Here is a 26,052-nt window from a genome sequence, read left to right as displayed (position 1 = left end):
TTTTTAGTATTTAAGCAATGAACTTTATATATAAAATTTAGAAATAACAGAAAAATATAATGGAAATTGGAAGTCCCTCCTCCTATAATGCAATGCTCAGGAAATAACCAATATGAATATTTTGATGCCATTTCTCCAAATTCTACTTTCCTTAGCAAATTAAGATTTATTGTTTTTCAGGTGGATCACAAAATGGGATCGAAGAATCAGCCAACACATTTATTTATTTATTAAAGATTTAGTTATTCGTTTGAGAGAGAGAAAGGGCCCGGGGTGGGGGGGTGCAGAGAGAATCTCAAACAGACTCCCTGATGTGGGGCTCAATCCCACAATCCTGGGATCATGATGAGCTGAAATCAAGAGTCAAATGCTTAACTGACTGAGCCACCCAGGTGCCCCCCAGTCAACACATTTAGACAGGAGTGTAAGTTAGTATAACAGTTTTAATTGGGGACAAAAGTTGTTTTTAATTTCAAATCTATTTTATTTTACTTTTTCAAGTTTTTATTTAAATTCCACTTAGTTAACATACAGTGTTAAATTCATTTCTGGTATACAGTTTAGTGATTCAGTACCTCCATACAACACCCAGTGCTCATCAGGACAAATGTGCTCCTTAATCCCCATCACCTATTTCACCCATCACCCTGCCATCTCCCCTCTGGTGACCATCACTTTGTTCTCTGTAGCTAAGAGTCTATTTCCTGGTTTGTCTCTCTCTCTCTTATTTTTTTCCCCTCAAAGTTGTTATTTACAGATGTTTCAATTATTTATTGATGTGTAACAAACCACCCCAAGGCTCTGTGGCTTAAGACAACAACCATTTTATTATTTGCTCATGATTCTGCCAATCAGAGTGATACTTTTCCTCTCTCTTTATATGGCCTTTGTATCTGGTCCGTCTAGCAGGGGAACCAGACTTCTTATAGAGTAGATCCAGACTCATAAAAGCACAAAAGTAGAACCTTCTAGGCCTCCTTAATTCTTATGCTGCTATCCTCACTGCAGTCTGTTGGTTAAAAGCAAGTCACAGGCCCAGTGCAAAATCGGGCAAGGGCTACACAAGGATGTGAATACCAAGAGGCATGGTTTGTCAGGACCACAATTTAACAGACGACCACCACAGATATGCTTTTAGTTATAGACAACCAAAAAGAATCAATTGGAAAAAAATTAGGAACAATAAGAGCTTAAGGAAATGACGGATAACAAAGTATGTGAAAACAATTATATACCTAAACAGTGTTACAAAGTTGAATAAAATCAAAGGTAGTATTTACCATACCAATAACTTTGCCTATGAATACTTATTTAGTTACTACCATATAATGAGTATTATGCTGGGCCCCAGCTATACAGAGGTACACAGAATAGACACAGATTTAATCCTTATAAAATTCACAGTCTAGAGAAGCAGGCATACATTCAACAAAGTCCCTGAGGTAGGAAAGAACTAGCACATTAGTGAGCTATTGCTGTGATGAATGCTGTGTAACAAACATTCCCCAAATCTTAGTGGCCTAAAACAATAAATATCTAATGTTCTGCTCAAGAGTGTTCATTGTTGGTGAGTGCTAGTTTGGCATACGGGGTGGGCTCAGATCTGTTCCACTCATCTCTCCATTTGGGGCCAGCGGCTAATCAGAGTGCTCTCTTGCCAGATGGCAGAAATCCAAGCCAAACCATGTCTGCCCATTCAAAGCCTCTGTTTGCTATGTTTACTTACATTCTATTGGCCAAAGCAAATTACATGGCCAAGTCCAATATCAGAGAAGAAGATGTATAATTCTATTACATGGAGAAAATGAAATAGAAACAATAATCTAATTAACCACAGTTGGTAATTTGAAGAACTGAGATAGGTCCCCTAGGGCTTGGGTGTCATGAATGAGAAGGATATTGGTGGGATATAAGGTTGAAGTAACTGATAAATAGGGGCCAGATCATTTAGGGCCTTGTTGCCCTTGTTAAAGATGTTGAATTGCATCTAAGTGCAGTGCAAAGCCGTTGAAGGCTTTTAAGCATGAGAGTGATTTGGTCAATTTCCCTTTTAAAAAAGATGCCCCTGGAGTACCTGGGTGGCTCAGTTGGTTAAACACCTGACTCCTGGTTTTGGCTCAGGTTGTGATCTCAGGGTTGTGAGATCGAGCCCCATGTTGGGCTCCACACTCAGCATGGAGTCTGCTTGAGATTCACCCTTCCTCTTCCTTCCCCTCCACCCCCACCATGTGCGTGCTCTCTCCCTCTGTCTCTAAAATAAAGAAATCTTTTTAAAAAGATGTTGCTGTGTAAAGAACAGAAGAAAAGAGGACATAGAGTAGTTATCAAGTTATTACAATAAGTTAAGATGGTGGCTTGGCTTAGACAAGGAGAGTGATAGTGTAGATGAAGAGAGGTCAAGGGATTGAGATATATTTTAGAGAAAGTATGGTTAGATTTGGTCATGACTTGGATGTGTGGTTGAAGGAGAACCCAGGAATGACTCAGATTCCTGGCGATTGCACCAGGTGAACACAGGTGTCCTAATTGCACTGGGGAGGATCTGGCAAAGGAACAGATTTGAAGAGGCAGATTAAAAATTCAGTTTTGGAAATACTGAATTCCATATTCTTGTGAGACAATAGTCATAAATATCTGGGGATAAACTTAATAAGCAATGTGAAGGATCTATATGAATAAAACTATAAACCTCTATTGAGGGCCGTAAAAGAAGATTTGAATCAATGGAGTGTCAAACCTTACACTTGAATAGGAAGACTCAGAATTGTAGAGATGTCAATTTTCACTAAATAAATCCATAAATTCAATGCAATTTCAATCAAAATTTCAATAGCATTTTTTTCCCTTGGAACTTGCAGCATTTACCAGGGACATTCTCTAGAAGAAGAAGAATGAGAAATAATCTGCTCCATTATATAATAAAATACATTATAAAACAGCAAAATTTATAACATCAGAATATAGACAGAAGGGGTAGACTGATAGCTCAATGGCGTGGAAAAAAGTGTGGAAATACAGATCCAAGAACAGATGAGGATTTAGTATGTTACAAGGGTAGTGTGTCCAAGTGGTGGGAGAAAGACTATTCAGTAAATAGCTTAAAGACAACTAGATAGCTATTTGGAGAGAAAAGGAGGTAAAGCAGCATTTGCGGAGCTCTTTTTCTCTTTTTCTCTGCTATATACTATTCTATTTCAGTATAGCATAGGGTGGTGTGTTATATTCATATTGATGTACTTTTAGGTTTTTCCTTTTTTTGTTACAAACAATAATGTGAAAGGAAAATGTTTAGATTCAGAAATGTGAAATTGCTGGGTTAGAATGCATGTACTTTTTTTTTTTTTTTTTTTAAGGACTGCTGAATTTCCCTTTGAAATCCCAAACTACACTCTAGCAACAGTGGACAAGAAAACAAAAATGAAATAAACTCAAAAAAGTAGATGAATCAAGAAATAAATGAAACAAACAAAAAACCCAGTAAATGAGATGATCAATAAAACCCAAAGCTGGAGTATTTGAAAGAATGATAAAAACACAAAAAGTTTTGGCAAGGGTGATCAAGGCAAAGAGAGAAGACACAAATGGTATTACACATGATGAGAGAGAGCATGGATGCAGAGATTTTTAAAATTAGAAAACTTCTTTGTATAGCATCTTAGCTAAAGTCAGAGGGTGAAGTAGGAACTGCAAATAATGAAAATTGCCAGTGAAATTCTTTTGTAAGTTGGGCTGATGTCGGAAATAGATATGCTCTTGCAAAAATCTCATGATTTTTCTTCAGCTTTGAATTCCATCATTATATTTATGATTCATGGCCGACTTATATGAAAAATATCTTTAAACTATTGAATTACTCTTGGAGTGGTGAGAAACTCAAGTGTTGAAACAGGCTGACTACATGAATAGCAGATTCACATCTTACTCATATGAGGCATAACTTCTTTAATTGGAATAACAGGAGGAATTGCGACATGGTCTGAATTGTTAGGCTCCCTTTTTTTCTCCTCTTCTTTTCTTTAAAAAGATTTAAAAAAATGTAATAGAGCATGTATAGTTGAGTTCACATAATAAATGTATGAATGATATGATCCAGCTGTATAACTTCATGTACCAGTGCTTTTGAAAACCTAGATAAAATGGACAAAGATGTCAAGGAAAATATAAATTACCAAAAATTGGTCCAAGAAAGCCAATAGAAAACACTTACAAAAAATAGGTAAAGACCCATCTATCAGTCTGCCCCTCCCTTCCTATCACCCACCACACAAGCCTTTTCTAGTTATATAGACAAGCACTATGGAATCCCAGAGAAGAGCTTCCTCCCATCATACATATCAGAGCATAGAAGAACATGGGGCCCTACCAGTCTTATTTTATAAAGCTAGTTTATTTCTGATTTCAAGACAAGAAACTACAATTACAGGCTAATCTCACTTATGAATGTAGAGGCCAGACTCTAAATAATACCAGATAATTGAATCTAGTGATGTATTAAAAGAATAATATATCTTGATCAAGTAGAATTTATCTGAGAAATTCAAGTTGGGGAATCAATGTAAATATCAATGTACCTTACTGTATTTAGAGATTAAAGGGGAAGAAATTCAGTGGGTACTGGAAAGACACTTGCTAAAATGCAACAACCTTTCAGGATTAAAAAGATGAGAAATAGATACAAAGGGTACCTACCATAAATATACAGCAAATATTTTTTATTGAAGTGTAATTGACATGCAATGATATATTAGTTTCGAGTGCACAACATGGTGATTTGACAACTCTATATGTTATGCTATGTAGCTGCCATATGTCACCAAGCAATACTATCACAATACCATTGACTATATTCTCTATGCTAATATACAGCAAATATTATACTTAATGGTGAATCTTTAGAAACATTGTCATTAAAGTAAGAAGCAACACATGGATGTCTGCTTTAACTACCAATCATTACAATTCTAGTGAGGGCTTACCCAATGCAACATGAGGAAATTTGAGAAGATAAATACTGGACAGGAATATAGAATTACAGAATGGGTATAAACTGAAACATGAAAACATTGCTCTCTTTGCTCCCTTGGCTGTCAGTAATACTTAAAAAAATCTAAACCACATAAGGAGCATATGAGCGTATTCTATTTACTCTTCTGTAACTCAATTATGTATATGGAATATCTCTATAGGGGCACATATACATTAGGTGAATTAATGCAGTTTGTTTAACTAGGTCCCAACTGATGAACGTTGGATTTCTTTCTTCTTTCTTTTCTTCCTTCCTTCCTTCCTTCCTTTCTTTATTTCTCTCTCTCTCTCTCTCTTTTTTTTTTTTTGGCTATTGTAAATACTTCTTTGCCTTTGTGTCACTGTATTTGAGGGTTAAATGTCTAGATCTTGAACTGCTAGATTAAAAACAGCCTAGATGTCTTTCAGCATGGTAATAGTGAAGCAGATTGTAGCTTGCTTTGCATTCCAAACCATGGAATACACCTCAGCGATAAAAAGGAACAGAGCATTTGTCCACACTACAACTGGGAAGAATCTAAGGAATTAGGCTGAGTGTAAAAAGCCAATCCTAAAAGGTCACATGCTATGTAATTCCCCTTATAGATAACATTTTTTAAGTGACACAGTTTTAGAAATGGAAGACAGATTAGTGATTGCCAGGGGTTAGGGATGGGGTGGTGTTGGATGGTGGAGAGTTGGGGGGATGGAAGACTGGTCATAAAAGGCAGTAGGAATGATCCTTGTGGTGATGGAACTGTTCAGTTTCTTCACTGTGGTGGTGAATTCTAATGGGGATATGTGAATCCAAATGTGAAATTTTATAGGACTAAACACACACACACACACACACACACACACACACACACACACACACACACAAATGAAACAAGATGGGGAACCTCAATAAGATGAATGGATTGTATCAATGCCAGTATCCTAATTGTGATATTGTACTCTAGTTTTACAAAATGTTATCACTGAGAAACTCAGTGAAGAGTACGTGGGATCTTTTTGTATTCTTTCAAGTGAAACTACAATTGCCTCAAAATACAAATTAAAAAATTTAAAAACACCTCAAGTTAAGAAGGGTATATATAATTTTCAATTTTTATATTTTTATCAAGTTGCCCTCCTAAAATGTTGCTTCAGTGTGTGCCCCTAATGACAATAAGGCATACGAAAGTGTCTATGTTCCTCCAAATTTAAACAACAGAGAGAAACTACTTTTGACCTATCAAACTGGAAAGACTTAAGAGTGATATATACCCCACTGCTGGCCAGGGTGTGGGAAATAGGCAGTCTCAAATGTTGTTTGTGTGTGCTGTACGTTGGGTTCCCCAGGAAGGAGACTCTGAGGCAGAGTCATGGGTAAGGGGTTTATTAAAGCATGTTATTGGGATCAGCAAGTTCAGAGGAAAGGGGGAAAGCAGGATTGGGCACAGGGAGAAACTAAGCAAGATGCAGTCTCAGCAGAGTCCTCAGCTGACCCTACAGATAGTTTTGAAGGGTAGATGACCCTTCAGAGTTGTCTTCAGATGGGGGATGAAGCTTTTTGCCCTCCTGTAGATCAGTTATCGGCTGCACCCACTGTGCCAGGACTGTGGTGGTTTATGACAAATATGGACTGATGTCAAGTGGCTGAGCATTTCATTGCCCGAAGCATATAGTGCTTTGTCCCTGGTGGATGTTCTGTGGTGGGCAGGAATATATCCACCCCCTGTGCACTTCCACATGTCCACCCACCTTCTCTCTGATATATCAGTCACTCTCCATTTAGGCCAGACCTTTCTCCCTGGCTCACTGGGGTTTTCTTGTATTTAAACCTCAGATCCCTTCACTTTCCTCAAAAAACAGATAATCAGCTGCACCAGTTTGTATTTTTTGCTGTGCAGACATTTAAATTTTTTTATGAGGTCAATTTATTTATCTGTATTTGATCTTTTCTTTTATGGCTTCTGGATTTTGTGCCACAGTTAGAAAGATTTCCCATTCCAAATTTATTTTAAAATCCATCTTTGTTTCAAGTAATTGTTTTTTACTTAAAATTTTTTTTATCCTTTTGAGATTTGTTATGATATAAAAAATGAGCAGACAATATAAAAAAGGAGTACCATTCACTCAAAAGGCTAGCCAGCGGTCTTGATACCATTTATTTAGTAATTTATAATTTTACCACCGAATCGAAATGTTACCTTATCATATACTAAATTCTCTGATGATTCTGATGAATAATTTCTTAAATCTTCTTAATACTAAGTTGTCTTTGCATTTCTGAAATGAATCCTGCTGGTTCATGATTTATTATTCTTTTACATTTTGTTGAATTCTATTCACTAATATTTTATCTAGGAATTTTGCATCTATTTTCAACCATGAAAATGGCCACTCATTTTTATTTTGCTCTGCTTTAGTCTTACTGTTTTGTATAGCAAAAAGGAATTTGGAACTCCTGATCATTCCTGATTCCAGGCTTTGACCCCAGGATAGAGCTGAAAGTATACCTCTTTACAGTGTGTGTGTGTGTGTGTGTGTGTACGCATGGTTCCTAGAAGGAAACTCTCCAAGTGGGCACTGGGGAAGGAGAAATAGGCTAACTCACCCAATTAACCAATAACCCCAAGAGAAGGGAGTCCTTCCATCCAGAGGACGAATATTATATTAGTCATCTATTGCTGCATAACAAACTACCACAGACTTAGCAGCTTAATACACATTCTTTCACAGTTTCTGTGGGTCAGGCATCTGGGCATAGCCCAGCTGGGTCTTCTTGGGGTCTCACAAGGCTGAAATCAAGTTGTCAGCCACAGCTTGGTTCTTATTAGAGGCTTGACTGTGGAAGGTTCTGTTCCCAGTTTCCTGAGGTTGTTGCCAGAATTCATTTCCTTATAGCTATAGGATTTATGACAACTTGTTTCTTTAAACCCAGTAATGGAGAGAGGAGGGAGACTCTCGAGTCTGCTAGCATGAAAGAGTCTTACATTATTTAACATAATCATGGGACCCATCATCTTGCCATATGCTATTGGGTAGAAGTCAGTTACCACACACCCAATGGGATAGGGTAATAAAAGGACCTGAATGGCAAGAGGCAGCGATCATGGGAACCACCTTGAAGTCTGCTGCACCACCATGTGTGACTGTACATCCCACCTCTAACCTTCAAAATCACCTGTGGAAGAGCTTCTAGGATCAAAACCTGAATTTGCCGCCAGGTAAATAGAGATCTTACTTGAGCTGACGAAATCTAGTCTACCTGCCAAATATTTTCCTTCTAAACCCTCATCTGCAAAATACAAGGGGAAAAAAACTCACCAAATATTTGAGAAAAACCATCACAAGAGAGGTGTCAAACCCACCAAACACAAAAACTAACCTCTGAGAAAGAATTAATGAGGGAAGGAAAACAAGATTGGTATTAGTATCAGTTCCTCAGAGATTCAGGAGTCTGTCACAACCATAGAAAGCCACTATGAAAAATGGGAAATTAGAGGGCCTAAAATTTTTAAAGTAGGATTGTAAAACAAAACTCAAGTCAACGAGAGGGCTGGAGACTGAAGTAGAAAACTGGAAGTGATTCTTCTTTAATTTCCTTGTTGACCCATTCATTCTTTAGTATAGGATACTCTTTAGCCTCATATATTTGAGTTCTTTCCAAATTTACTCTTGTGATTGAGTTCAAGTTTCAAAACATTGTGGTCTGAAAATATGCAAGGAATGATCCCAGTCTTTTGGTACCACTTGAGACCTGATTTATGATCCAGGATGTGATCTATTCTGGAGAATGTTCCATGTGCACTTGAGAAGAATGTGTATTCTGTTGCTTTGGGATGGAATATTCTGAATATATCTGTGAAGTCCATCTGGTCCAGTGTGTCATTTAAAGTCCTTACTTCCTTATTGATCTTTTGCTTAGATGATCTGTCCATTTCAAGGAGGGGGGTGTTAAAGTCCCCTACTATTATTGTATTATTGTTGATGTGTTTCTCTGATTTTGTTATTAATTGGCTTATATAATTGGCAGCTTCCATGTTAGGGGCATAAATATTTACAATTGTTAGATCTTCTTGTTGCATAGACCCTTTAAGTATGATATAGTGTTCTTCCTCATCTCTTATAGTCTTTGGTTTAAAATCTAATTTGTCTAACATAGAGATTGCTATCCCTGCTTTCTTTTGATGTCCATTAGCATGGTAAATGGTTTTCTACTCCCTCACTTTCAATCTGGAGGTGTCTTTGGGTCTAAAATGAGTCTCTTACAGACAGCATATTGATGGGTCTTGATTTTTTATCCAGTCTGATACCCTGTGTCTTTTGATTGGGGCATTTAACCCATTTTCATTCAGGGTAACTATTGAAAGATATTAATTTAGTGCCATTGTATTGCCTGTAAGGTGACTGTTACTGTATATTGCCTTTGTTTCTTTCTGGTCTATGTTACTTTTAGGCTCTCTCTTTGCTTAGAGGACCCCCTTCAGTATTTTTTGTAGGGCTGCTTTGGTGATCACAAAGTCTTTTAGTCCTTACACCACACGCAAGAATAGACTCAAAATTGATTAAAGACCTAAATGTGAGACACGAATCCATCAAAATCCTTGAAGAGAACACAGGCAGCAACCTCTTCAACTGCAGCGGCAGCAACTTCTTTCTAGACACATCGCCAAAGACAGGGGAAGCAAGGGCAAAAATGAACTATTGGGACTTCATCAAGATAAAAAGCTTTTGCACAACAAAGGAAACAGTCAACAAAACCAAAAGACAACCTACAGAAAGGGAGAAGATATTTGCAAATGACATATCAGATAAAGTGCTATTATCCAAAATCTGTAAAGAACTTATCAAACTCAACACCCAAAGAACAAATAATCCAATCAAGAAATGGGCAGAAGACATGAACAGACATTTCTCTAAAGAAGACATCCAAATGCCCAACAGACACTTGAAAAAGTGCTCAACATCACTCAGCATCAGGGAAATATAAATGAGATACCACTTCTCACCAGTCAGAATGGCTAAAATTAAAAGTCAGGAAATGACACATGTTGGTGAGGATGTGGAGAAGGGGAAATCCTCCTACACTGTTGATGGGAATGCAAGCTGGTGCAGCCACTCTGGAAAACAGCATGGAGGTTCCTCAAAAAGTTGAAAATCGAGCTACCTTATGACCCAGCAATTGCACTACTGGGTATTTACCCCAAAGATACAAATGTAGTGATCCGAAGGGACATGTGCACCCCAATGTTTATAGCCGCGATGTTCACAATAGCCAAACTATGGAAAGAGCCTAGATGTCCATCAACAGATGAATGGATAAAGAAGATGTGGTATATATATACAATGGAATATTACTCAAGCCACCAAAAAAAGAAATCTTTTTTTTTTTTTTTTAAGATTTTTTATTTATTTATTTGACAGAGATAGAGACAGCCAGTGAGAGAGGGAACACAAGCAGGGGGAGTGGGAGAGGAAGAAGCAGTCTCATAGCAGAAGAGCCTGATGTGGGGCTCGATCCCATAATGCCGGGATCACGCCCTGAGCCGAAGGCAGATGCTTAACCGCTGTGCCACCCAGGTGCCCCCCAAAAAAGAAATCTTGCCATTAGCAACGATGTGGTTGGAACTAGAGAGTATTATGCTAAGCGAACTAAGTCAATCAGAGAAAGACAATTATCATATGATCTCACTCACGTGGAATTTTATTTCATTTTATTTTTATTTTTTATAATAATTTTTATTTTGTTATGTTAGTCACCATACAGTATATCCTTAGTTTTTGATGTAATGTTCCATGATTCATTATTTGTGTATAACACCCAGTGCACCATGCAATATGTGCCCTCCTTAATACCCATCACCGGCCTATCCCAATCCCCCACTCCCCTCCCCTCTGAAGCCCTCAGTTTGTTTCCCAGAGTCCACAGTCTCTCATGGTTCATTGGCGAGAATTCTACCGCTGAACCACCAATGCTTCGCACCATATGTGGAATTTTAGAAACAAGGCAGAGGATCATAGAGGAAGAAAGGAAAAAATGAAACAAGACAAAACCAGAGAGGGAGACAAACCATGAGAGACTCTTAATCTCAGGAAACAAGCTGAGAGTTGCTGGAGTGGAGGGGGGTGGGAGGGATGGGCTGGCTGGGTGATGGACAGTGGAGAGGGTATGTGCTATGGTGAGCGCTGTGAATTGTGTAAGACTGATGAATCACAGACTTGTACCCGTGAAACAAATAATACATTATATGTTAATAAAAAAAAAAAAAGAAAACTGGAAGCGAGGGACTCTTCCAGAATGTGGAATAAAGGGTCCAGAGGTGTAAAGCATAAGAGACAGGGAGGATAGGCCTTTAAGTTACAAATAGATGTTCTGAAAGGAGTTAAGAAAATTAAAAGGAGAGTGTGGTGACAGAAGCAATAGAAGAACATTTCCTAGAGCTGAAGACAGAAGCACAAAGTGCTGAGCAGTATCAATAATAGCAATAAAAACCCACCAGGACACATTAGGTAAACAAAGGTAAAGAGAACATTCTTGAAACTTCCAGAAGGGAAGAAATAAGCTTCCAAGAAAGAGAAGAGAATTAGATTAGCATCCGATTTCTGAACATCAGCACTGGATCCTAGGAAAAAATTGAGTTCAAAATTCTCAGAAACTTATGTTGCATCTGAAATTGGTACTCTACATGTATCTAGGAATTGTATCATTCAGAGCCCTTCTCTGAAAATATTATTTCAGGTTATACTCCAGCAAAAATGAAAATGGAAATTCAATGAAAAAGGAAGATCCGGGACCTGAAAAAGCACAGAGATAACACAACAAATAGTTAAGGGTAAAGAATTTGATGTGTAATGCAAATAGGGCTATAGTTTAGAATAAAAACCCCAGCTGCTTTTAACACAGGGAGTAGGAGAGGGCAGCTGGGAAGAGAAGTGAAAGCTAAGCATTATCAGAAGGAGGGTATAGATATTAACTATCGTGGAGAGAAAGACAGAATTTAAATTTGTATGTAAGTATTATATATATGTTTGGATACATATACATATCCAAAACAACTAGAAAAATTGAGCAAAGAAAACATTAATCCCACTAAAGTTAGAGGAAGGAAAGGGAAAAAGAACAAGAAAGATAACCATAGAAAACCTGAAATATGGTGGCAAAAATAAACTCAAGTGTTAGTATTCAGATTAAATGTAAGTGAGTTAAATTTCTCTATCAAAAGGCAGAAACTATAGCCACCATTTAGTGTGTATCTACCATGTTTTAGACTTTAGATAGCTGCTTTTATTAAAAGCTGACACTGGGGCATTTGGGTGGCTCAGTCAGTTAAACATCTCACTCTTGGTTTCTGCTCAGGTCATGATCTCAGGGTCTTGAGATCAAGTCCCAGGCCAGGCTCCACACTCAGTGGAGAGTCTGCTCGACATTCTCTCTCCCTCTTTCTCTGCCTCTCCCCTGACTCATGCACTTGCTCTAAAATAAATAAGTAAATCTTAAAAAAAAAAAAAAGCTAACACTAAAGCACTAAATCCTGCAAGGTAGGTTCTCTGTTTACTCCTCTTAGAGATGAGATAGCTGAAGTTTAAGAGAGATGAAGCCATTTGCTTCTAGTATAGGAGCTGGACACAAACCCAGGCTCTTTGCTGCTTAAGGCCATGCTCTTAATCATTATATTAAACCACCACTCAACTGGGTTAAAAAATAAAAACATTATTTACATAGTATTTGTAAGTGATAAACTAATGCAAAAATATATGTAAAATCTGAAAATAAAGGGTTGAAATAAGATAATACTAGGCAAATGATAACAAAAATGAGAGGAGGTGGGGCAATAATATATTGATATCTGCATTATGTGATGCGAATAAGGCAACTCTGAGATCAGTGTATATAGTATAATTCTGTTTATGTTAAAATGTATGTGTGTGTGTGTGTGTGTGTGCTGTAGAATTAGTGGTGATGCAAAGGGAGGATGTATGTAGATTGTTTGAGTTATTGTATAAGGCTCTTTTACTTGTGTGATTTCAAAGTATTTTTTTTAAATATAGGGAAGAAACACTATTCTTGATCTTTTAAGAGTTTATCAGTTTAGCTGGGGGAGGAGGCAGGTGCCCCATTGTAATGCAAACCAAGACAGAAAGTGGGGAGAGAGGCTGTGTACTATGTTGGATGAACACAGAACTCAGCCTTAAAAGTGATAAAATGGGGGATGCTTTTCAATAGAGATGTCACCAAGCACCTTTTCTCATCAGACTCTGACAGTTCCCCCTTTCCATCGGGGTTGAGAGGGAAGAATCCGGAGGCACTGTATAAGAATGACAGTGTCAGCCACGTGTCTCTGTTTCAAAGCAATGGAATGTTTTCAATCAGAAAAATGGAAAAAACAAAACATAAACAACTTGACTTTTCTTATTTCATCCTGACTGGGTTGTCTGTCCCTTTGCAGTTGCTATGGCAACAGCAGCTCTCCTTTTTCTTCATTTAGATCTTTTTCCAAATTGAGAACAATGAATGTAAGTGATCAGAAAGTGGGAAAAGCAAGTAGGCATTCGAGACATTAGAATTATTTACCCTGGAGGGGCGCCTGGGTGGCACAGCGGTTAAGCGTCTGCCTTCGGCTCAGGGCGTGATCCCGGCGTTATGGGATCGAGCCCCACATCAGGCTCCTCTGCTATGAGCCTGCTTCTTCCTCTCCCACTCCCCCTGTTTGTGTTCCCTCTCTCGCTGACTGTCTCAATCTCTGTCGAATAAATAAATAAAATCTTTAAAAAAAATTATTTAACCCTGGAGAAGAGAATGCTAAGAGGTGGCAATTATATTGTTCTGGGCTATTAAAGGTTGCTACTACACAGGTAGTTTGCTGCTTGGGCCCAAGATAAAACCAGATTTATTTGAACTGGAGGGAAATAGCTTTCGGGAGAAAAAGTCCCTGATAGAAAGTTCTGTGGGACTGCTTCTCCTCTCAGGGTAGATAGATGAGGAGGCACTGGAATTTTGCATCTTGCAGTGGTTGTCACCTTCTCCTGAAAAGTTCTTGATCGGTGAAACAATATATCATAACAACAAACACCAAACACACAGGACCTAACTCTGTTTTTGTGTTTAAATATAAAATACCACTGTGTATTTTGTGTTTATTATCTCACTTAATCTTTGCAACAATCCTAGGAGGAAGAGACCATTCTTATTCCCATTTTACGGACAAGAAAACAGAGGGTGAGAGAGTGTAGTAGCTTGGCAAGGGTCATGCAGCTGATGAATGGCAGATCTAGGATTTGAACTCAGGAAGCCTGTATTCTCATGGTAGATCATCACTTTCTTGAAATGGATCCAGTTGCCCTGGGGCCTTGGAGGGAATCCTGTATAAAGCCCTAGCAGACATGAGTTCTAGTCTTACTGACCCATTCACTGAGTCCTTCAACAATGACTTACTGAATGCCTACTATACGCAATCCCTAGGTAGGCATTGGGGAAGCAAGAAGGAGCAGGTGGATGACGTCTCCTAGAGCTTATAGTCCAGGAAAAGCCCACAGGATAGAAGCAAATAAATGAATAGGATAATTTCAGGTACTAATGGGTGTGAAGGAAATAAAACTGAGCAATGATAGAGAATAAAGGGTGGGTAGGCAGATGGAGGGTGGACTGCTTGGGCAGGATGTTTGGGAAGGTCTTTTTGAGGAGGTGAAGACTTGAATTGAGCCCTGGTTGGCAGGAGGGAGTTGGCCATGTGCGAATCTGGTAGAAGGACCTTCCAGGCAAAGGAGCAGCAAGTGTAAATTTGGGAACAAACCTGAAAGTAGGTCAGTGGGGTCGGAGCATGGTGAATCAGGGTAGGGTAAGCATTAGAGGTTGCAGGTGGCTTCAGATGAGTTTGGTAAGTTGGATTGAGAGGCAGAGTCACCATTTAGGGTGCGGGTATATTGCTGGCATGCAAACATCCTACAGGGCACGGGACAGCCCCCGCTGAAAGAATTATCCAACCCCAGATGTCCATGGTTGAGAAACCCTGATCTCTGCCTAGAGGACTAAGAGGCCAAGGAAAGGAGATTGAATTTTTTTCTAAGTGAGAGAGAATCCATTAGATGACTTGAGGCAGTGGAATGTCTTGATGAGATTTACATTTCAGAAGATTAACTATGACTGCTGAATGGAAAATACATTGTAGGAGAATCAAGAGTAGAAGTTGAGATTTTTGTATTAGCAGCACTAAGTATCCTGGGTGAATGGAGATGGTGGCATAGTTTAGGGGAGTGGCAGAGTGTTAGGGAGGCAGAGGGGACCACCCTTACTCATGGACTCGATGTGGGGCTTGGATGAAAGAGAGGAACCAGGCATGACCCTCAGGTTGTACACAACCTAAGCAACTGGGCATGTGGACGCTGGAGCTCCATGTTTACATGGAGGGGAAGAAGGTTGGGGATAATAGGAGAAACTAGACATGCTAGATGTGACAAACCTATTAGCTATACAAGGGGAGATGTCACATAAGCTGTTGGAAATACCATCACCTAAGTGACTTATGTCACTTAGTTTCCTCCTTTAGAAAATGAGCAATGGCCGTAAAATCCTCTGATCCTGGAGTGATACAACTTGGCCGGGGGGGAGGGGGGCGGGGGGGAGGCAGGGGTACTGGATTTGGTGGACTTTGGCAGTATCATTGAATTCTACATCTCCCTGAATTTCCCCCTCAGAGCACTGCCATGCAGACAGACAAGAGGAAATTAGTCCTGTTTTGCAGAAACTAAATTATGCTGTGTAACAACTAATCCTCCTAAGGAGCCAGAGTGAGTTGGTAGTTGAATAATGGTCTGGGAGCATCCCAAGAACTAGGGGTGGGATCTCCCTGGCAGCTGAGGGAGATTAATAGAAATAAAATCACACCATGCTGTGAAAGGGGCTGTTTTCATCGGCTGAACCTCCAAGGAGGGGACGGGACATCGGAAGGTTATAACCCATGATTCTCACCAATTTCTCTCCCTGTGGCCCAGAGGTTCTGTATCTCCTCCCAAATTGACTGTGATCTTGCATTCCTGACAAGGTTTGGAAAGACCCGAAGCAGGTACACTACCTTATTTTAAATTTGCAGCTGTTTCTTTGGTATCTAACCTCAGGCTGAAAAGAGGCTCATGCTTTTGAAGTAACCTGGAGCCAAATGAGCTGAAACATTTTTTGGTTTTGTTTTTTTGAGAGAATGAATTGACATGAGCGGCTAAGAGGAAGGCTGAGAGTTAAGTTCCCTCTGTTTTGACTGTTTTTGAGGGTGGGCGTGAGCAGCAGTGTCACAGAGAGCACACCCCACCCTCCCATAGCGTGAGTGGCTTTCCCAGCTGCGATGGGGTAACGCCCAGGGGAAATAATCTAACTGTGTTACTGGTAATTAAATGGAGAATGTCAAGTCTCCCAGAGGACCACTGCTTATTGGAGAAGTGGAGAGCAATCTTTGCTTGCAGCCACTCACTGGTGGAAAAGTAAAATGAGTTTTTTTTTGATGAAGTGTCTTAGAGCTAGTGAAACATCCCGCGAAGGGCATTGTCTCCAAGACTTGCTGAATTTATTGTGTTGAACCATAAAGCTAAGGCAAAAAGAAAAAAGAGAATCTTGGTAGTTATTTTAGAGGGGAGAAGGGGTGGATATTAACATGGACAACTAATTTTTCAAAGGCTCAACACACACCAAGCTCGGTAATATTGGTATAATGTTGAAACAAGGGTCTTGGGCAACTATTTTGGGCTTCTGGGCCATAGAGTTTCTGTACAACTTTTCCTTTGTAGTATGGAAGCAGCCATAGACATATGCAAATGAGTGTGGCTGTGTCTCAATAAATCTTTCTCTATAAAAATAGATGGCAGGCGAGATTTGGCCTATGAGCTGTAGTTTGCCAACCTATGGTTTTTATACCTTACTGTGTATCATGCAGGAGCTTTATAATTAAATGCTGATGTCCGACCTTACCTCCAGAAATTCTGAGTGCGGTCTGGAGTAGGGCCTGGGTATCAGTTTTTTTTTAAAACTCTTCAGATGATTTACTGTGCAGCTAGGGATTAGAATCAATGGGTTTAGAGTTGTGGCTTTCACTTGGTCACACAATAGAGGGGTGTGTGTGTGTGTGTGTGTGTGTGTGTGTGTGTGTGTGTGAAATATGAGAGAGCACCTGGGTGGCTCAGTCAGTTAAGCATCCAAGTCTTGATCTCAGGGTCATGAGATCGAGCCCCACAAGGGCTTCACAAGGAGTCTACTTAAGATTCTCTTCCTCCCTCTCTCTCTCTGCCTTTCCTCCCCTCACCCTACCCTGGCCTACCGGCTTATGCTCACTCTCTCTCTCTAAACAAAACAAAACAAAACAAAACAAAACAAAACAAAACAAAACAAAACAAAACAAAACTTATGACCAATGCCATCTTTACAGAGACTTAATTGGTCTGGATATGGTTTAGGGACCAGAATTTTTTTTTAAGATTTTATTTATTTATTTGACAGAGAGAGCACAAGTAGGCAGAGAGGAAGGCAGAGGGAGAAGGAGAAGCAGTCTCCCCACTGAGCAGAAAGCCCGACACGGGGCTCGATCCCAGAACCCTGGGATCATGACCTGAGCTGAAGGCAGATGCTTAATGGACTGAGCCACCCAGGCACTCCAGGATCAGAATGTTTTTAAAGGTTCCCAAGTGATACCCCTGTAAAGCCAGATTTGAGAACCACTAGTTTAGAAGGGAAGACAAACAGGCAGTTTCCATATAGTGTGATAATTGTCCGACATAAGTAATTTCAACAAGTGAATTGTCCATTTTCTCATTGAATAAACACTTATATAGTGCTTGCTATGTGCTAGCCAAGGGTCCTAGGCATTTATAGTTATTAACTCATTTAATTTTCACAACATTCTCTAGGGTAAGTACTATTCATATTCCCATTATGTAGTTGAGGGAACTGAGGTACAGAGTACTTTATTGGGAACGAAGGGGATGAAGGTGTTTTAGGAAGGGCTTCTAGGAAAATGTGATGTCTGAGTTAAGACTAAGGGCACATTCAGGACAGCCCAGTAAATGTGGGGTGAGACGGGGTGTGGAGTGAGCATTTCTTCCCAGGGAGGGTCTGTGCCAAGGCCTGGGGGTGAGGGATGACATGGCATCTATGTAAACAGCAAGTAAGTTGGGTGGCTGGGGTGTAGAATGTGTTCTGTTTTTTGGAGACCTCAAGAGTTTTCTTTAAATGCAAGATGAATTAGTTCCAGAGAGCTGTTATGTTGCATAGTGCCTAGAGTCAGCAATACTGTATTGCGCACTTAAAAATTTGCTAAGAAGGTTGCTCTCATGCACAGTGTTCTTACCACACACACACACACACACACACACACACACAACAAGAACAAAAGACAAAAACAAAGGGACATAAGGAAACTCTTGGGGGTGACAAATATGTCTATTGCCTCGACTGCGGTGATGGCTTCGTGGGTGTGTGCATATGTCCAAACCCATCAGACTGTATACATTAAACATGTGCAGTTTTTTTGTACATCAATTATACTTCTGTTTTTAGAAAAGCATTTTTCAGTGAAGTGGTGGGGATGAAGTTGCTTTTCGGAAGTGAATGAAAGGAAATGACACAGGAGTTGAGAGTAAAGATAATTCCCAGTAGACCTTTTAAGAAGACAAGAAATACAGCGTGGGGGCAAGAAGAAGAGATGGGATTGAGGGCACCAGGATTTATTTTAAATGAGAGATAGTTGTGCAGGCTTAATATGGATAGGCAGGGGCCAGAGCAAAGAGGGAGGTTTAAGGTAAGGAGGAAAGGGGGTGAATGACAGAGCAGGTTTTTTGTTGTTGTTGTTTTTGTTTGTTTGTTTTTTGTTTTTGTTTTTTTAAATTTTTTGTTTTTGAGAGAGAGGGAGCAAGGGGGAGGGGCAGAGGGAGAAGGACAGAGAGAATCTTAGAGATGCTCCACTCTCAGCACGGAGCCTGTCTCAGGGCTCGATCTCACGATCCTGAGATCATGACTTGGGCTGAAATCAGGAGTCAGATGCTGAGCCACCCAGGCACACAGACAGGGCAGGGTTCTTGAGGAGAAGTCATAGGGTCTAGAATGTGTGAGGACTTATTAGCAGGTAGGGCCTCCTTCTTTCGGATGATGTGGATGCACTTTTTTTGTAGGTGAGTTGGCAACTAGGAGAAGAAAGTTCTATCTGGTGTTTTGTTTTGTTTATCAGTCGCGGCTGTTCTGGGTACAAGGAACGGTGATCTACTCAAGCTTGTGCAAGGGTGTTTATCAGCTAGAATTGCATGCAGAAATCCAAGTATAAGTGTTTCATCTAACAGGGGTCACATATTTCTCAAATATTGAGAATCTAGAGATAGGCAGTTCAAGGATGATACAGCTACTTAAGGAAACAGTAAGGAATTTAAGCTCTTTCTAGCTACCTGATTCACCACACTTGGCATGTAGCTTTTGCTCTCTTGGTTATATGATGTTTACTGTTCCTCAGGCATCATGCCTGATCTCTTGGAAGGAAGGAATGGTAAAAGGTGCATGTCAGTTGAGACTTTTTTTTTTTAATAAAAATTTTTTCCTAGAAGGCACCAGCGATAGACTACCACTTATATCTCATTGGTCAGACCAAGTCACATGACCATCTGTCTGCAAGAGGGTTTGGGGAGGCAAGTATATTTAATTGGGCATATTGTCCTCCAAACAAAATCATAATTGTGTTATTCAGGGGGACAAAAGGAGAAGGCAGTGTGGATAGGGAAATAGCAAGGTCTGCAACAGAATATATGAAAAATCTTAGGAACCCAAGGAACCAAAGGAGAGCTAGCCTTACAGAATTTGGAACAGAGAACTAAGATTTTCCCTCTCTAATGAATGGCAGGGAATTGCTGTCTTCTCCCTTTTCCTCTGCTTCATTTTCCTTTCTCTGCCGACTGCTCTTTCTATTTACATTTCGTTTCTACTTGATAGTATCTTCTGGGTACTTGCGAATCCTACTGGCTACCCAGGTGACGTTCATTCAGCTGCTTTGGTTTCTCAATTCCAGATTCAGGAGATTGATACTTTTCTGAGCCAGGCTTACAAATTGGCTTACAATGGCCAATATTGGCCTTTGGCTAGTCAATGGATGATCTGAGTTTGACTGGACAGTGGATGGACTCATGTGAGTTGAGTCTTGGCCTTCCCCTCACCACAGGAACTGTGAGGGGTAATTTCCCTTTGAAGGAGCTCTGGGAAGGGGAGGTCATATAGCATTTCTACTTTCTCTGGGAAGTAGAAGGTGAGGTCTTAACCCAAGGGTATGCAGAGAAGAGGCGAAGGAGAAAGTTCAAGAGACTAACTAGCAGAAGCTTAGAAGATACTCAGAGCAGCAGAAAGGGTCCCATTGAGTTTTCCAACCAATATTTTGCAAAGATTTCATTCTTTGTGATTTCGTGTTCTCTTCCAACAGGGCTCACAGCCTAGTGTAGATACATGGGAGGTAGCTGTTGGAGTGATCCAGGGTTGGAATTTTCCCAGGTGGGTGAAAAAGTCAGACATCAGTAAAGAAGATTAAGGATTGAACAAAAACAAAAACAAAAACAAGCCAATATGATTATCAACTGTTGCCACAGAAAAATTGTAGGATTTAAGATTTTAGAGCATGGCATTTCTTGTTGGATGATGACTTGGTCTAAGGTATGGTCATAGGAGAAGATAGGCAAAGAGAAGCAGAGGGGAAGGGCATGGAGTTGAAAAGGCACAAAATTTGAAAGGTATAGGTAGTGGATGGGTTGCTCAAATACATACTGAAGTCACTTGGGATGGTGGCAGCATTTGGAATGGAGAGGAAAATGGTTTAGTAAGATATGGAGTATTTAGTGAAGGAAGAGGGTGTCTTGGAATGAGTGGGTAACTATGAAGTGAAGATAGAGTCAAATCTGGGCTTTATTTTTATTCCTTCTCTTCCTCACTGTCCATACACAACAAATAATCAGGTCCTATAGATTTCATCTCATAAAAATGTTCTCTAACTCGCCTACTTATGTCTCCTTCCACTGCTATCACCCTAATGTAACCCAGCATTTTCTCCCACCTTTACCACTGTCCTAACCAACATCCACTTTTTAAAAAGATTTTTATTAATGTATTTATATATGTATGTATGTATTTTAGAGAGAGGGAGAGAGAGAGAGTGCACGTGTGTGTGTGAGTGGAGAATGGGCACAGGCAGAGGGAGAGAGAGAGAATCTCAAGCAGACTCCTCACTGAGTGCGGAGCTCAACTCAGGGATCATTCTTAGGACCCTGAGATCATGACCTGAGCCAAAACTGAGTCCAACACTCAACTGACCAAGATACCCAGGTGCCCCAACTAACATCCACTTTTGACTGTCTCCAAACCGTCTCCACACTGTAACCAGGGTGATTTAAAAAAAAAAAAAATCGTATTACTGCTAAAGACCCTTCAATGGCTTTCCATTGCTCTGAAGATAAGATCTGTGTAGGACATTATATTTGTGTTCAAAATACGTGATGTCCCTCCCTAGCAAAGTGTTCTACTTCCCTGCCTCCCCAATGTTAGGTTTGGTCATGTGTCTTGTAGGGGGATTATATAGTCCTACCCTGTGGAACACAAAAGTAGCCACGTGACTTCAGCTAATGAAACATGGGCCAACATGATGTATGTTACTTTTAAGCAGGAGCTTAAGAACCATATATATGGCTCCTCATTTCTCCCTTTTCCCTCTTTTATGAGAGTGGCATTGGCCCTGATAAAGGCTGATCCATCAGGCATGAAGGCAATGTGGAGACAAGACTCACAATGGGTATATCACATGAGTTAGAAATAGGTTGCTATTGTAAGCCATTGGTATTACTATAGCAAAACTTAATACGGTCTGTAATACCTTGAATGATTTAATGATTTGGTCCAAGTTCTCCAGCCTTATCTCTCAAACATTTCCTCCCAGCTTAAATGTCATTTCCCCAGAAAAGTCTTTTATAATTCCCTTCCTCCCCTGGCAACATGGGACTAATTTAGATCGACTATTATTCTACCTCATAACATCTTTTTCATTTCCTTCATATCACTCAAATACAGTCTGTGATATTTTTTTGAGCACAATTATCTGCTTACCACAGGAGAATGTAAGTTCAGAGGGGGCAGAAATTATGTACATGTAGTTCTTCATCATGTCCCAGTGTCTGGCATACAATAAGTACTCAATTAACATTTTTTGATCAAATGGATGTATCTGAGTGCAGATCACAAGTGAGTCCAGAAGCCAGGAAACGGCTGATGTAGCAAATGGGAAGAGATGGGTAGAAAGCAAGAAGTGGATCCAGGGCAGACAGAAACAGGTTGTGGGCACGGGTGAGGTGGTGCATGGAGAAGTGCCTGCAGGCAAAGGTTCACAGGGGCGGGGGCCTCTTATAAGATGCCAGTTGGTCGCCATTTCTGCAGGTAGGAGGGTCGCTTTTCAGGGCAAAGAGTAGGCTTGTACATGAGGCTACCATCCTGTCTCTCCCCTCTCCACTCCTTGTTTTGGGATTTCTCATTCCATCAACTTGTTGAACATCTTCTAGATGTCAGGTATTACTGGGGATGTAGTTAGTAGATAAGCTAAGGCTTAGTTTCATGAGCTCACCCAAGTGGGGAAGACAGGCATGAACCAAATAATTATAAGACTGCCAGATGAATCCTTCAAAAGAGAAATTCAGAGGCCATGTAAAATCCCATAGAGAAGCAAAGCTGTGTTTACGTTTCTGTTCTCTGCTCCTGCTACTCTTTCTGTTTGCAGTTTCCTTCTCCTTGATCTTTGCTTGCCCAGATTTGATCCATTGTTAAAGGTCTTCACTCAGGAGGTATTTTATTTAAAAAGACCATAATCTTGTGGTCAGGGAATTTCTCTATTAACCTGCCAGTGGTCCTGAGATGCTGTGGTCCAGGGTCACTCTAAATAATGATATTTCTGTGTAGGTCCTCTTCACCCTTATGTGAAGAGTCACAGGTGTTCTCAGTGGGATGCTGTCATATTTACTGGGGTAGAGAGACCAAAGGGGATATGGGTGGGGCACTGGCAGTGTGAGCCACGCTTCCTCACTGCCTCATATGAAATCCCATAGCCACCCATTCCTCCCAGCCCCCACTGGGTTTTGATGGAACTATATGCCTTTAGTACATTCAACCTTATCTTGTGTGCTTGTGTTTTCCTCTTACTTTCCTGTTAGCTCCCGGAGGCAGGAACCATGTCTGATTCATCTTTTTATCCTCCCTATGGCTTAGCAGAGGTCCTGTCACAGAGAATCTATTTACTCAATAAATGTTTACAGAATTGAATTGTGGGGGATACCATTGCTCCCTAGGGCACTATTAAATCAGATCCATTCTTTTTTAACACCGTCAAAAGTTATTGTCATAACATTGTCATTGATTCAGAGAATCCATTTCCAGAATTTTATCTATTAAAATTAAAAAAAAAATTTTATCACAGGAATAGATCCACATGGTAACAAGTCATATAATTCAGAAGCATTTATTGACAAAAAGCAACCACCTTTCATCTGCATGTACTCTTCTTTTTAACTATGTCTGTTTGTTTCCACTGGACTCTAAACAGTACAGTTGCCTTGAACAATGCAGAGAGTTAGGGGCATGGAACCCCTGTGCAGTTGAAAATCTGCATATAACTTTTGACTCCCTGAATACTTAACTATTAATAGCCTACTGTTGATGGAAAGCCTTACCAACAACTTATAAGAACAGTCAACACATATGTGTATGTTATATGTATTCTACACTGTATTCTACAATAAAGTAAGCTAGAGAAAAGAAAATGTTACTAAGAAAATCATAAGGAAGAGAAAAATACACTTACAGTACTGTTCTGTATTTATTGAAAAAAATCCACATATAAGTGGACCCATGGAGTTCAAACCTACGTTGCTCAAGGGTCGAATATACTCACATCACTATTTTTTTGTTTATTTACTGCAAGCAATTTTTATTTCTTTTTTTTTTCTATAAAAGATGAAGATTTAATTCGGGTACGTGAACACTTTTCCTTCTGTCTTATTCTCCCAATAGTTGGTATGTTTGTTTTTAGATCTTAAAAAATTATATTTATACCTTTATATAATATAGTTTAAATGTTATTCCTCTCTTCCCATTTCTTATTTTGTCAATGTTATTTTTCTACATTCTTTGTAAGATGAGGACCTTACTGTCTCATTGTTTCTTTCGTCTCAGCTTACCCTTCTAACTCCCCTTTTCTGAGGACTACCTTTTATTTTACATTGCCAAGATGGTTACAGCTACATTCTGTTCTTCAGACACAGTCAATTTGTTCTTTGCCATTTGGTTGACAGTAAAGTTGAATACAAACAGGTGTCCTCGTTATTACAATGATGTGATTATTCTTTACTCCTGGACCAAGGATTGAGCTAGAATTACGTTTTCTTTTCTATGGATATAAGGCCACAACCCTTGGGTCATTCAAGTAAGAATGTCAAAACATCAAGGTTAAAAGATTTTTGTATTCTTACATCAGTTGCTTAAAATTGTGACACATTTAATTACTTTCATATTTAGACCATGACTTTCTTTTAATTTTTTTAAGCCTGGAGTTTCTGATTGCCCCTTGTGGTCCCCCCCCAAAAAAGTTCCTTTATTGTATTTTCAGTTTTTCCATCCTCTTGATGAAGTCATTACTGAGTGTATTTCTTTGGTATATCCTCTCTTCGAAGACCTCTTGGAAGGAATGGGATGGGGGAGGGTTGGGGATACTTGGGCTGCCATGTTGAACCACAAACTCTTTTCCATATTTGAAATTTATCTACTTATTTATTTATATTTTATTTATTTGCCAGAGAGAGAGCGCACATGCACAAGCAGGGGGAGCAGCAGGCATAGGGAGAAGCAGGCTCCCTGCTGAGCAAGGACCCTGGCATTATGACCTGAGCTGAAGGCAGACACTTAACCAATTGAGGCGCCCAGGCGTCCCTGAAATTTATTTTTAAAAAATAAAATTCTGTGAAATGTGATTGTGACCAAGAATTATCCCAGGTTCTGAACGATTCTCATGCCAGGCCAGATAATCTCTCTGTCTCATATTGGACTTGCTTATATTTTTGGTTTTGTTATTCTTTGTACCTTCAATTTCTTATCAATAAAACGGGGGTAAGAAATTCAAACTGTGTCACAGGAAAAATGACTAGGAAGTATAATTCTTGGCCATTCATTTCTCGGGGAAAAAATCTGTATACAATAGCTATATATATGCAAATTAAATACTTGAGCTATCTATAACGCTGTTAGGTTTATAAGAGAATACATTGTAGGAGAGCTCTCTCTGAATAGTACAGGGATATTGTAAAGTACATGTCATTTTTATTTCTGTGGTAGGGGCCATTTTCATGATCCTCTGTCCTTGACGTGGAGCACAGTCTGATATCAGCTTCAGGATCAAGACTTCCCAGTACCTGAGGATGGAGGCTGGACCCTCAGGTAGGGTTAGATCATGTTGAACCAAATACCTGACCTTTGGAGGGTGCAAATCCTCTCTCCTACTTCTCAGTCTAGTAAAACGTCTTTGGGCTTTCCATATGGAGAGGAAAAAACTCCTGGACTGTCACAGGCTTTCTTCCTTTCAAAGGGAGCAAAAATCTCATTAAATCTATAGGAACTTGTCCTCGACTCTGAAGTCAAACAGGCAGTTCTGGGTTACTCAGAAATTAAAATGATTTGGAGGTTACTGCCCACTCTCCCTGTCCCTTGTAGGCTCAGCATAAGGGGGGCTGAGGGCACACTCTCCTGGCTCCATAGAATAGGTAGACTAGGTCAAATCCCCTTGCAACACACTCTGAATTGGTCGGGACCCTTTCTCCTGCAAGCAAGGGACAGATACTCAAGTCAAGCTTGTTTAAGCAGAAAGGGAATTCCCTGAATCACGTAATTGAGAAGACCGTGTTGCATTTGCGGATAGAACCATGGTGGATATAGAAGCTGAATTTATGTCAAGTTCCTCTGTCATCTGTCTTTGCCGTTCTGCTGCCTCCTCTCCTCCCCCTCTTCCCCTCTCCTTCCTCTTCTTCTTC

At 39.9% G+C, this 26,052-nt stretch overlaps 1 long non-coding RNA gene across 1 annotated transcript in view; it reads left to right on the top strand.

Moving 5' to 3' along the window:
- The window catches only part of LOC117804152, a 31,189-nt gene extending 5,741 nt beyond the window's left edge, over positions 1-25,448 (top strand). The window contains exon 3 of the long non-coding RNA XR_004628446.1: positions 25,361-25,448. This is a non-coding gene — a long non-coding RNA (uncharacterized LOC117804152). The remainder of the gene's footprint in view (positions 1-25,360) is intronic.
- Positions 25,449-26,052: the final 604 nt, after the last annotated feature.

The sequence above is a fragment of the Ailuropoda melanoleuca genome, chromosome 10 (assembly GCF_002007445.2).
Source record: "Ailuropoda melanoleuca isolate Jingjing chromosome 10, ASM200744v2, whole genome shotgun sequence".
NCBI classification, from domain to species: Eukaryota; Metazoa; Chordata; class Mammalia; order Carnivora; family Ursidae; genus Ailuropoda; species Ailuropoda melanoleuca.
Note: the sequence above shows the minus strand (reverse complement) of the source record. Positions and strands in the feature narration are given on the sequence as shown.